This window comes from Monopterus albus, unplaced genomic scaffold, assembly GCF_001952655.1.
Source record: "Monopterus albus unplaced genomic scaffold, M_albus_1.0 scaffold14.1, whole genome shotgun sequence".
Taxonomy (NCBI): Eukaryota; Metazoa; Chordata; class Actinopteri; order Synbranchiformes; family Synbranchidae; genus Monopterus; species Monopterus albus.
The window spans coordinates 1,497,390-1,509,797 of record NW_018127894.1 but is presented as its reverse complement, the minus strand read 5'-3'; the positions used below and the strand labels follow the sequence as shown (position 1 = coordinate 1,509,797).

Here is a 12,408-nt window from a genome sequence, read left to right as displayed (position 1 = left end):
GCCTCAGATGCAATTATAACTGCTGCCTTCATACATTTAACACGGCCATTAAATCTTGATACATACTGTATATTGCTGAGTGCAAAGGTTTATTTTTGACCTTAGAAATAGTTGACAAAAATGATCAGCTTAACTCAGAGGAAAGCCATGAGATGTGATTGAAAGCTCCACAAAAGCTAGTAGGTGAACCCAGTGGTGGAAAGTGAACATGAATATTTAATGGTTTCAGTGAGCTAAGCTAATACCTAATGACACCTTCTAGATGGTGCTGTTGCACTATGAAAACACTAAGAATCGCCATCTGCTTTTAAAAAGTCATGCTGAGCTCTAAACTGAAATAAATAAGAATGTGATTAAAATCAGTCAAGTGTTTTTCACACAGCGATTCCTGGAACTGAAATGAACTGCCTTGCCTCTGAATTTTAATTCTGTCCTCTCTGAAAGCTTGTCATTGTTCAAGGATGTGGGTACTGGGCACTGCTGAAATGTGTTTCAGAAAGATATCGTTTGTTTAGAGCAATTAAATCACCTATTAGCAAGGAAACACTCAAACAAAAAAGGCTGAACCCATTTAAAAATTCTTAGCAGAGCAAAGTTCAGTCCAACAGACTTTGTGCTGTTTGACCTGGGATATCTCTTGGTGCTTAATTAAATGATTTTGCTCTAAAATACATTAAATAACAAAATTTGTAAAACTTATATCTATCAGTAGTGGATGGGATTTTGCTGTTTGGCAGGTGAGGGTAGTGTCTATGTACGTGTTGTTGTGGGAGGGGGGACCTGACAGCTATGACATCTGGCATCTTTTAATCAAAATAGCAAGAAGGGTACTGATATTTGATATCTGAAAATGTTGTTTGGCTAGCATGATTTGTCTTTTAACATTTTAATGAATGGTGTATTTCTGCAGAGAGAACCCGAGGATAACCCTGAATCCACTTATGCTATATGTTGTTTAGTTTCATCAGTAATTTTTGCATTGCACCTTGAAGAACTCCTGTTTGAGTTTGAGTGCAGTTCATTTACTAACAGAGCTTTACTAACTGACATTCAAAGTATTTAGAATGAATCAAACTGCTATTGCAGTGGTGGCAATTTATATACAATTTTGGACAAGCCAAACTAAATGAGTACGCAGGAAACATTGTTATAGCCTTGTTTTCCCAACTGGTGCTCACTCATAGGCAGAAATGTTGTAGTTTGCCCCTTGCAGTTATTTTGTTAACATTTTCTCCACGCCACTTTGTTACATTTCCGCCCTCTCTCTCTACCAAGGACAATATTGATATGTCATTGCACTGCCAATTCAGGGAGCTTGCAGACTGGATTACAGACAGTAATGAGCTAAGCCTCCCTCTGTAGTTAATACAGGCAATGAAATTTGTTATTCAGCTTAAAAAAAGAAAGGAGAAAATATCACCTTTCCTTGGCAACTGCTACTTCTACTACCTTCACTCCATTACATTAGCTGAGACTTGTTGTTTCTGGTTGTTTTTGAGATTTATACAAATATAATTTACCTATAGAGAGAAAATGAACCAAAGGCATCATAGAAAATTACCACAGAAACAAAGTCAAATTTAAGCAATAAGACACTGTAAAGTCGGTGCTTTCACACGATTCAAAAATTCACACACAGGTGATAGCACCAGGAGCAACTTGGGGTTCAGTGTCTTCTTCAAGGACGCTTCAACATGTTAACTGGAGAAGCTGGGAATCAAACCATCAACCCTACAGGTAGGGGACAACCCAGGCCTACCTCCTGAGCCACATTAACAAACTAAATCAATCAGCTTTAAACAGCTTGAATTATTTTTAGCTCTTTACATGCATTTCAATTCATAAAGTGTATTTTAAACATTGCTGTAGTCAATTTTCAAGACTGGCTTCTTATTTATCTTGGTTTTGATGTCATTTTGCTAGTTTTTCCTTTTACACTTTGTTGAAAATTATTCTCTAAACTTCTGACATTTTTCATTTAACAGTGATTGAGGCATCACTAGTCTACTGACAAGACTTAAAAAATTAAATTAAAACACCCCATAAATAGCTGTAGCTGGTTCCGAAAACATTTTGGGTAATGCACCTTAAGTTGGCTTGCAAACCGCCAATAAACATCAGAAGAAGAAGAAGGAGAAGGCTGGCGCACGCGCGCCCAATTCCGCCATGACTTGGGGTTAAGAAAACAGATTCAGGTGACCTGAAAACAGAGAAGATGACCTGCGTTTTTCAACATTGTCGTTTAATAAATGTTAGAGAAAAGGATGGTTACCTCTGTCACCCAATGGTGGCCAGACTCTGGGTTGGCCCACCTCTCTGCTGTTTTCAGTGTTATGAAGGTTTGCAAACCCATGCTACGTTGTGAACTAACATTACATGTTTGTACTGGCAAAGCATATGGCTCTTGTTTTTTGGATGTCTTTTGGCATTGCATGCATATGAGGTTTCATGCTGTCGTATGAGGTGAAGAATAACTTGGATAGACTGTGCTCCATATTTCTTTCCAAGTTGCTGCCATCCTGTAGGGATTTCCTGTTGCCTCAGTTTACACCTGGGCCTCCAATAGAAAGTAAGATTGTTGCTCTGGGGATGTTAACATGATGGTGCTCTTCTACATGGGTTTTTTTTTCTGGTGTGCTGGCTTGATTGGAAGCTTAATGGCTTTTGTCACACAGAGGATATTATAATTACACATTAACTGCTTCTACCTTCTGCCACGCTCAGGCACGCTCATCTCCAGCCATAAACTCTATGAACTGATGGCCATGCTGTTTATCTGTTCTACAAAACCGTTCATAGGAGAAACTCTTTTTTTCTATCCATGATTATATGATATTTTTCTTTTTTTTTTTTTTTATTTGTTCTGCAATGTGTTGGGTGAAGCATGTTAGTGCAGGTAGCTATTATGTTATGACTTTGTGATCACTAATCTGAGTAATAATATTCATGAGTCTTATTGAATGTAAAAGCACCGGTCAGCTGAGCAAAGATTTTGCAACTTATGGTGGCAAGCATTTCATCCCCACTGTTTCGGTGATTGCAAGGTTAACAGTAGAAACTGAATTCTAAATACTGTGCATCTGTTTTCAAATTAGTGAAGGTTTTATTAATTTACTAGTGCTTTTGTTTATTTGCATGTTTTCTCAAGTTGCATGCACTGAGCTCTCTGGGCCACTATTGGTTAACATATGCTTGCACACAGCTCATCTGTTTATTTTCTGTTAATACTGGCTTCATGGAAGTTCAAAATGGCTGTGGTAACACAGGGGAGATAATAACTCTGTACTGACCGAAGAATTAGAGAAATGGTGTAATTCAGCTCAATTCAAGACAATCCACAGTAGTAGTAGTAATTGTTTTCCTTTAACGGGTACCTCTTGGTGGGAGAAGTTTATTATCACACACCAACCTCAGCTGGGGTGACCTCTTGTATCCTCTATACCTATGCTGTCTGAAATCTATGGATGAATTTTTCTCATTGGCACAGTCTTAAACAAAAAAAAAAAACAGCCTTCCTATCAATACACAAGGTCAGAATTTGATACTGGTCTCAAAGGTTTTAAAGGTGTTTTAAAACTTAGACAAGTTTCTAATGTTTGGTTTCATCAGTAAATAAATTAGAAAGGCAGTTGGAAATGTACTTTTCATCAGTGACAAGTGAATAGTTTCACAAATAATTTGTTTTATAGAGCGAACATATTATAGTATACAGTAGCATTAAATAGAGGCCTCTATAAATTACTTCCAACTGAGCTGTCTAGACAGCTGTGTTGTTTTGGGCAAAAAATAACAGAATTTTAATTAATCATTCACATAGTGATGCTGCAGTGTAAATACTCCAGATAACAGGAACTCAGAGGGGGGAGAGAAGAACACTCTGGCACATAAAGTACAATAATGGCCCTTAGCAAGAACACTTGATTAAGCTGTTTTAGTACCCTTTACTCACTGGGCGCCAAACATCTGACTCATAATACATCTGCTATATCAGAAGATTGTTTCTGCTATGGTCTTGTGGTTGGAGACAGAAATCAGTGACACCAACAGCCTAGCTATTGACAAATTTGGAGGCACTGACTAAATTATAGTCGCTTGTACAGCATTTTTTTCCCATTTTTGAAGGAGATAGTCTTGTAATTGTTCAGTTTAACATATCTAGGCTCTGGGTGTGATGTCACCAGTATAGCCACTGAATGTTTCTCCAGTCAATCCAGTCAGCACTTTTTGCTCTGCCCAACTCTTCAGATACTTGTTGTTATGATATTACAGTAAATGAGAATGCAACAAAACATACTGATCAAACAGAAATAATTGAAAATGTGATCGGTTAGAGAGGTTAATCCTGCTCAAAAACGTTTTAGAAGCAAATCTCTGCAATGCTACTGGTGCCGTTCAATGACTCTGGGTATCAGGAGGCTTTGACAGCCCCTTTCAACATTAACAGACGTTTTGAAGCATATTTCTACAACAAAATATTTGGAAAAAGTTGCATACTGTAGCTTTAATGTGCATGGTCATTCTTATGAATGCCATAAGGATTAGTCTCTGGTCAAACCTGCCTGCTGATCCTTTTGGCCACTAGCTGTATGTATACACTCAGCACAGGCACAGTATCCAGAAAGTTCCCTTCATTCAACATTCACACTATGTTGACCTGCAAATAATGCAAAGTCTTGCCTCGCACCAAAATGTGAAAATCAGTTTTAGCAATTTCCAACTTAAGGAGAGAAATGTAACAATAATTAAGATTAGATATGACTTTGTTCAAAAATCAAAATGTAATCCATGCAGTACCTGCTTGCGTCTTCAGCAAAACAAAATGTGTATGAGATACCAGTTCAAAGTGCTTCTGAGGAATAATCCACCTTGCATAAATAAACAGTCAGAGATAATCAACCCCTTATGGCAAACCAATGAAAATCCTTCCCAGGAGTTGTCTGGAAATGAAGCCCACCAGTATATTAATAGTTACGGGGACAACAGCAGCGATAGAGACAGAAGGTTAAACAGCTATTGGCCAGTTGCACTCTTGGGATGCAAAATGACCAATTACTGTGATTAATAGGGGCCTAATTAAATAGTGTTCCTCTTAAACATTGCCAGTAATGTTTTCCAGTGTAATAAAACACTAAGTATACTGCTTGTTCTTCCTCACATTTTATTACTCCTATGTTGGCCATATCTATGAATCTCAGTGTTGTGGGTGGATCATCAGTGCCTCTCATAAGAACTTATCATTACTTCCATGCAGACTGATTTCTTTGTGCAAATGAGGTTGTTTGTCTCATGTTCCTTCGTCTATCGGTATGCTGCCCTTCTGATGGCCATTGAAGCTCCATTAGTACCAACAGTACTGTGCTGGAAGGTTAGGATTGTCGTTCTGAACAAGAACGTGTTTATTACAACACCTTCTCACTGCAGAAAAAGGAAATTACTTTGCTGATGTCCTGAGGCTCAGAGTTGCATTGATAGTGAGCTCAGCAACTGTCTAAAATTATTATATTTCTAGGAATTTGTTTGCAAATGTAGCATATTTCTTGAATTAATGTAAAGAAAGCGTTCTTTCATTCTGACCCTGGATGAGTCTGAAGTTGAGCTGGTGTCACTTCAAATGCTACAAACCTGCTTGATTGGATGGTTAAGGAGCTGTGATAGTCAAGGTCCAGTCCTCTTGTGGCTGTACTTAGGAGCTATCAAACATCATAAAAGCGGATGAATCTAGCTATTATTTTTCTTTCAAAAGAATTGAAATGTAAGCTAAGAGGTTTTGTGCCAGCTTTGCGTTTGTTCCTTCTGCAGTAGCTCTTTGCCATTATCAAGGTCACAAAAGAGTAAAAAATGGAACTGGAAATAGTTATCACTTTATTTTTTCTGAAGGATTATTTGCTTTAAAGTGTAGGTTGTGGATGATGATTGATATTACCTGTATAGAGATGCAGGGAATATCAGAGAGAGAGGGTGACATGCAGGAAAGCCTGAGTCAGATTCAACCTGACAGCCTTAACCAGTTGAGCTTCCCACACACAAAGAATTATGTTTTTATTGTTAAATTCATGCTGTTTCACAGATGGTGTACATTTTTTTTGCCAGCAATACATGCATAACATTGGCTGTTGTACAATGATTTGAGTGAGTGCAGTGATTGGTTTGCTGTTTTCTATTTTAGTATTCTAACGCCGCACATTACACCCATTTCCGCACATTACACCCATTTCCGCACATTAACCTTTTCTACGTGCTTTTCTTATCACTGTGGCATGTGACTGACTAATATGTCTTTGCTCTCATGATAAAATCTTGCCAATCTCACTCCATGCCTTCCTAGGATTCTTATTATTTTTAAAGGTTGGATGGTCACTGAGCTTGGATTATTCCATTCCCTCCCTTTTGTCTCCAGGAATGGAATATGGATATGTGCTTTAACTCGTGTATCATATGACCATTACATCGACTTCCGACTAGGACAAATTGTGTGAATGTTGTTAGTTAGCCAGTGTTTTCTCAGATGGTCCTTTGTGGCTAAAATGTGCTTTGTGGGAGGAACTGATCCAGAGACTGCATGTGCTGGGAACTAAAAAGTGAAAATAAGGGTGTCATGAACCTCATTTATTTTTCACACCCCTTTTCCATTGACATAATTTGCCTTTTTAGCATATGATTTGACATGTATTCCCAGAGGATTTTGTCCTGGTCATTTGGGTTTGGGATTTGATGTATGCAAGTCCATAAAGGATAAAGTGGAATTATTCTCTAGCTGTGAACATTAAGAGATCCAACAAAAATGCCATAATCAAGAATCCCTTAGTTTTTTTTTTTGATGTTCCTACCCTCTCTGGTGCACTCGGTTCAAGCTTGTTGGTTTCTGCTGAGGTTGAAAGGCTCACAAATGGAAACAGACAGGCACAGATTTAATACACTTTCAATATGACTATTTATGACACCAGAGCAGTGAGGTGGAAGTGATTTGAACTAGGCTAAACTAAGGTGCCCATAGTATTACAATGTTTATCTACACAGGACAAAAACAAGATTATGAAGTGCTTTACAGACATTTGAGAAGATTAAAAAGAGAAAATGAACATACATGGATGAATATAAAGGAAAACATATGTAAACAAAACAAATTGATAAAATTGAAATACATGGTAAAACTAATGGAGCAATGTAGGGTTGGGCAAGGCTTATCACTGCCGTACTAAAATAAAGTAGCTAATTAAAGTTTAAAGTCAATTCTGAAGGTCACATGTAAAGGAACCTGTCACCCGCCACAACAGGAGCCAAGCTTCCATCGAAAGCTTATGCAAATTTTAACAAAGCTCAGAGAAAATCAGCAGAAACATGCCAATTAAGGCACATTTCCATCCAGTACTGTAAGGTGAATATTGGTTGGTTCATCAATATAAACAGCCAGTGGACATGCTGAGTCACATGCAAACAAAAGCGAAAAATAGAATATTACAAGCCTCATCCTCTGACATTTGGCATACAGGTTCATATTCATGGCTTGTTTTTGCTCCTCTAATGTTGATTTCCTTACTGAACTGGAACTGAGAAGACTTAAAAGTCCTCAGTTTATCTTCGTGGAACCTGGAAGAGCTCCACACACACTGTCTAGGCATTTGTGTCAAAATGTCATTACAGTAAACATGAATAACCGACACTGCTCAACTCTAAAATATTCATAGAAAGTTATCAGCTGCATTTGCTATTTGTGCTCGACAGACACTAGACCTCTGGAATAAACTACTATTAGCAATAAGTACTGCACAAATCCTTTATACATGACACCATCTATTATTTATTTGTTGTGCTTTTCTACATGATAGGGGACAAACCATTACTCTATGGCTGTATGCGCTGGTTCCCATTATCACATTTAACTAATCTGAGCTGCTAAAATATGTCTTGCTGTATTATGAGTAATACAAATTTCACATTGCTGTAAGGCTAAAAACAAAGCTATAACATGTGTGTAGTTTCAGGGTTAAACAAGAAATCAGCTGTTTCTGACCTCTAGTTTTGTGAAAACACAGAACTTGTTTTTCCCGAGGGTTTCTGTCTCCTCTGGCAATGTAGCTTGAACACAAGTGAAAAAAATCACCCTAAAGCGAAGGAGTGATTAGCTGTTATTTTCATAGAGCATCTTCACTGTCCATGAGTGAGACAACCCAACTTCTCCCTTCAGTTAGGGACTATTTTTGACCCAAACATCTGACAAATAGCTCTGTGCATTAAGTGGAGTTAAAAGCCTTGTCTGACCAAATGGACCTATTTAGCCACAGATTTTGTTTCAATTAGCACAGAGATGATGATGAAAAAATGTCCATTACAGCCCACAGCATGTTTTCAACAGTGTCGCATCTGAAGTATGATGACAGGAAGGACAAGAGGAGAAAGTAGTTGTGTTTTCTGTAGTATTACTCTGGGGAGGCCATTTTGTTCTGCTGTGCAGACGTGCAGTCTATCTTCTTGAACCTTCCAACACATCAGCCATTTCATGTTTTCTCAAAGCACGGCATTATTTTCAGAGCAAGGTTGTGAAAAGCTCGGCATGTTCACAATTCATCTTTACTGGAGTGTGCTACTTTTGTTCCTGTGTGGATACCCTGCACTGTAGGGTGTTTGAGTAGCAACTGCAAAAGTTGAACATACTCCTAATAATACTGTATAAAGGATTGTGGGTGTTATGTTCATAGTTTTGGCCATTTTTTTCTTCCTGAGTGATTTCTAAGATCTTGGAACATAGACAGAGCAAGAAACACAGGTAGTGAGATTAAAAGACCCTGAGGTTATAACAAACTCCCCAGTCCTATTCAGAAGACAAAACTCAGGTGAATAGTAAAATCATTACCCAAACTGTTTTTAAAGACTTTATTAGTCAATCAGTTGCAGAGAGGCAGATAGAAAACAGGGGAGAAGGAGACATAGCTGTTAGTGTTTGAAGTTGAACCGCTGATGTCACGAACCCTGAAGGGGTATGGTGCACTGTGCCGTAACCATTCAGCTGTGGGGTGCCCACAAACTGACTACAGGTGACATCGCTGACATTATGGGTGCACGACCATGCAGTTTCACATTTAAATGCATAGATGATTTGGCCAAACCTGGCTTATTTACAGTTTATCTGATCTGTCCATGTCTTTTGTCTAGCTGGACTTTGTAATGTTCATGGAGCTGGAACAATCACATCACAAATTGTTCTGTTTTGATAATGGATTCATCATTACAGCCATCTTTAAGCACAGCTTTCAGCAGATGGATTAGTTATGAAGTTAATTGTTAGCTGCAGCCTTAATGTTGCTGTGGGTCCATATTTTTGTCAGTGTAATGTTACTGTTATATCATTATTGATAGATATTGTAGCAAAAATAATGTCCAGGTTGTAATAAATGAAAAATATTTGTTAGGTCACAAAAATGATTTGGGGGCATTGCTATCTGGGTCCTGGCACTTTTATCACTAGCTGTCCTCTTTCCGTTGGAGGGCACCTTGTACTTATAAATTATTGGTGTGTGTAGTGCAAGTTTTCAGACCAGAGAGAGAACTTGTATCTTACTATGTGTGTACCGACTCACAGTGGGTGAATTTGTGTCTATCTGCTTTTCTGATCTGCATAGAGGCTATTAAAAGATGTAGTTTACTCTTCGTGCAGATGTCCTTTCCATTATGACAGGATCTGCTCCCAACGTCACCTTTGTCACTGTGACTGACAGCATCGAGGGAAAGCAGGGTGGGGGGTCACCGGCTCCCCAACACAGGACCACCTGTCAGAGCCAGCAGGCTCACAACTGATGATGTTTAAGATCAACTTGGGGGCAGTGGGCTTCACTTCAAGGGTGTGCACTTCATAAAATCAGTGCCAGAGCATTCATTAGCTCCATTAGGACTAAACCTTCAAAGGGTAACAGTGTGATTGACCTGAATAGAACGATTTCTTTTGGAGTCATCATTCACTTAATGTCCTGGAGTCTGATCTTTCCTCTGGAGCCCTACTAGTCAGCTTTCTTTGTAGCCGATGGGCCATATCTGTTTTTTCGACATGATTTAATTTGCTTTTGGTCAATGTTGCAAATCCCCTGGTGTGAAATCACATTTCATGTGTGTCATATTACTGCACATGTGATGTCACTTTGTAGGGGTATTTCCTGGGAATAGGTGCTCCTCTGCCACTTATAGGATGCTCAGTGAAGCAGGAAATTGAAAAAAAGTGATGAACCTGGCTTCTGGCCCATCACCTCTGTTGTCTTGTTTGCACAGACAGAAAAATGATTGTGTTCATTTCACACTTTAAGTTACAAGTGTCAGCTGTACACTCTTTGTGCTCAACTCTGAAGGGGAGCTGAGACCAATCTGCTGTTTTTGTCATTGGCCTTTTAACAGACAGGACAGACCACAGAACATGATCTCTGCATGCTTAGCTGCTGATGTATGCCGTGTTCACACCTGACATGATAAATCCATAGATGAATTTATGCTGATAGACCTGTGCAAATCACCCTGTGATCCCTATGAATCAGCCTCGATGTTGCAGGATTAGGGCTTTTCCACAGAAATACAGTATCATAGTGGAACAGGTATGCTGGACTCCAAGGTAAAATGTTTTCCCATGTAGCGTTCTCTTTCTGTATCAAGGTATTTGAGTCAGTCACATAGGTTTAACTGCCATTATGTAACTGAAAATGGCCAGCTGCTGAAGTACTCTTGAATCACCATGGGAGTTTTAAGGCAAATGACCAGCTTTCCCACAGTGACCCTGGCAGTCATAACAAAAACCCACACTTAAACAAGAACACTGGGACTCACCTGCAGCATTTTGTACATATGCATGTACATCATGAACTGTGGTGATAAAGAGAAGCCTGAGACAAAAGTGGGTCATGCAAGAACATCTTAAGGGACTGCTGCGAAATTCTAAAAAGTCATTTGCTGGGAATTGAATTTCTAATGACACTAAATGAAAATGGAGCTGTGAAAGCGTTCCGCTCTTGCACAAGCCCCACTTTCTACAACTCCACTGAGACGCTGAGGCGACACGGGAGGCTAGTAAACGCAAGGCTTATGGAAATGACTGGCACCATGTGAAAATCACATTTCAATGTGCTTTATTAAACTTTATGGCTGCTTGATGAGGCCCCAGGCTCTTAAAAATGTCATTAGTTTACTGTGTTGGGGGATGGACGTTTTAGTTCTTCATTTTCATTTACAGTAAACATTTAATTGGGCAAGTTGACTACAGTAACAGCCCAGGAGAAAATGGTTACAGAAGGTTTAGCTGTTAAACTCAAATGTGCACCTACAAAACCAATAGTTCAGTGCTGTACATTAAGGCGAGCAGCTTTACTGGTGCAAAAGGACACATACTGTAGGTAAATGTTGTTTAAGAGAACACCAATATTTTCCAGATATAAAAGGTAATGGGAACCCACACAAGCTTTCGGATCTTCAGCTTTGTTTGATTCAACCATTTTATTCCATTAATGATCATTTTTCTGATTTACTGGTCAGTTAGTTTGGTATATAAAATGTTAAATTCCCATTGCAATTTACAATAAAATGAAACAGACATGGAATGATTACATTGGAGAAGAAGAAGGAAACTAAATATTAGTCAGTGGCACTTTTTTAGTCCTGCGCATAAGATGCAAGGAAAGGATGTGAAGGGAGAGGAATCAAGGAAACTTCTTTTTTTTTTAAGAGACACGAGGCGTCCTTTCCCCTGATCCTTCATCTGAAACGTCCAGTCAAACTGATTTCCCATATAGGGATGTGTGGCTTTGTGGAAGACTTCTGCAAGGGGTGGTCTTATGTATCCCTGGTCATTGCTCTTCAGTTCCCACTTCTCAGAGCAAATCAAAGTGTCTCAGAACGTCCTCAATCCTCACTAGTTATTTATTGCTGCTTTTCTCTGTAATGTACTACTGTAAATGACAAGACATTCATCTTTTGGCGTTTGTGGATCAGCCAAAACAATCGCCAAGCAATCTACTTGATTTATTACTTCAGAAACAGTTTGATTTAATTTATTCTTTCTTTCAAGCATGTAAAGACAGTTGATATGTCAACACACATAATTTTACACATATCCAACAAATGCTAATCCAATATCAATTTGCTTATACCTAGTACATGCTTGAATGGAGTAGGAAGAAATCAGACTTATCCAGTCCTACCCCATGACATCATCTTACCATCATTGGTTTACAAGCAGTATCTCTACATAAATAATTCTCTTCTACACCACACAAGTAATATACTAAAAAAATTATAACAGAGTGTTAACATTCTTACATAATTACATTCTTAAATAATTATCTTCTACACCACACAAGTAACATACTAAAGAATTAATACAAGGTGTTAACATTCATACACCACACCCACAATGTTCCATCTAATTAATCATTAAGC

At 38.6% G+C, this 12,408-nt stretch overlaps 1 protein-coding gene across 1 annotated transcript in view; it reads left to right on the top strand.

The window, feature by feature from the left end:
* The window catches only part of tceanc2 (transcription elongation factor A (SII) N-terminal and central domain containing 2), an 80,575-nt gene that overhangs the window by 6,581 nt on the left and 61,586 nt on the right, over positions 1-12,408 (top strand). The gene's annotated exons all lie outside the window — the stretch shown is intronic.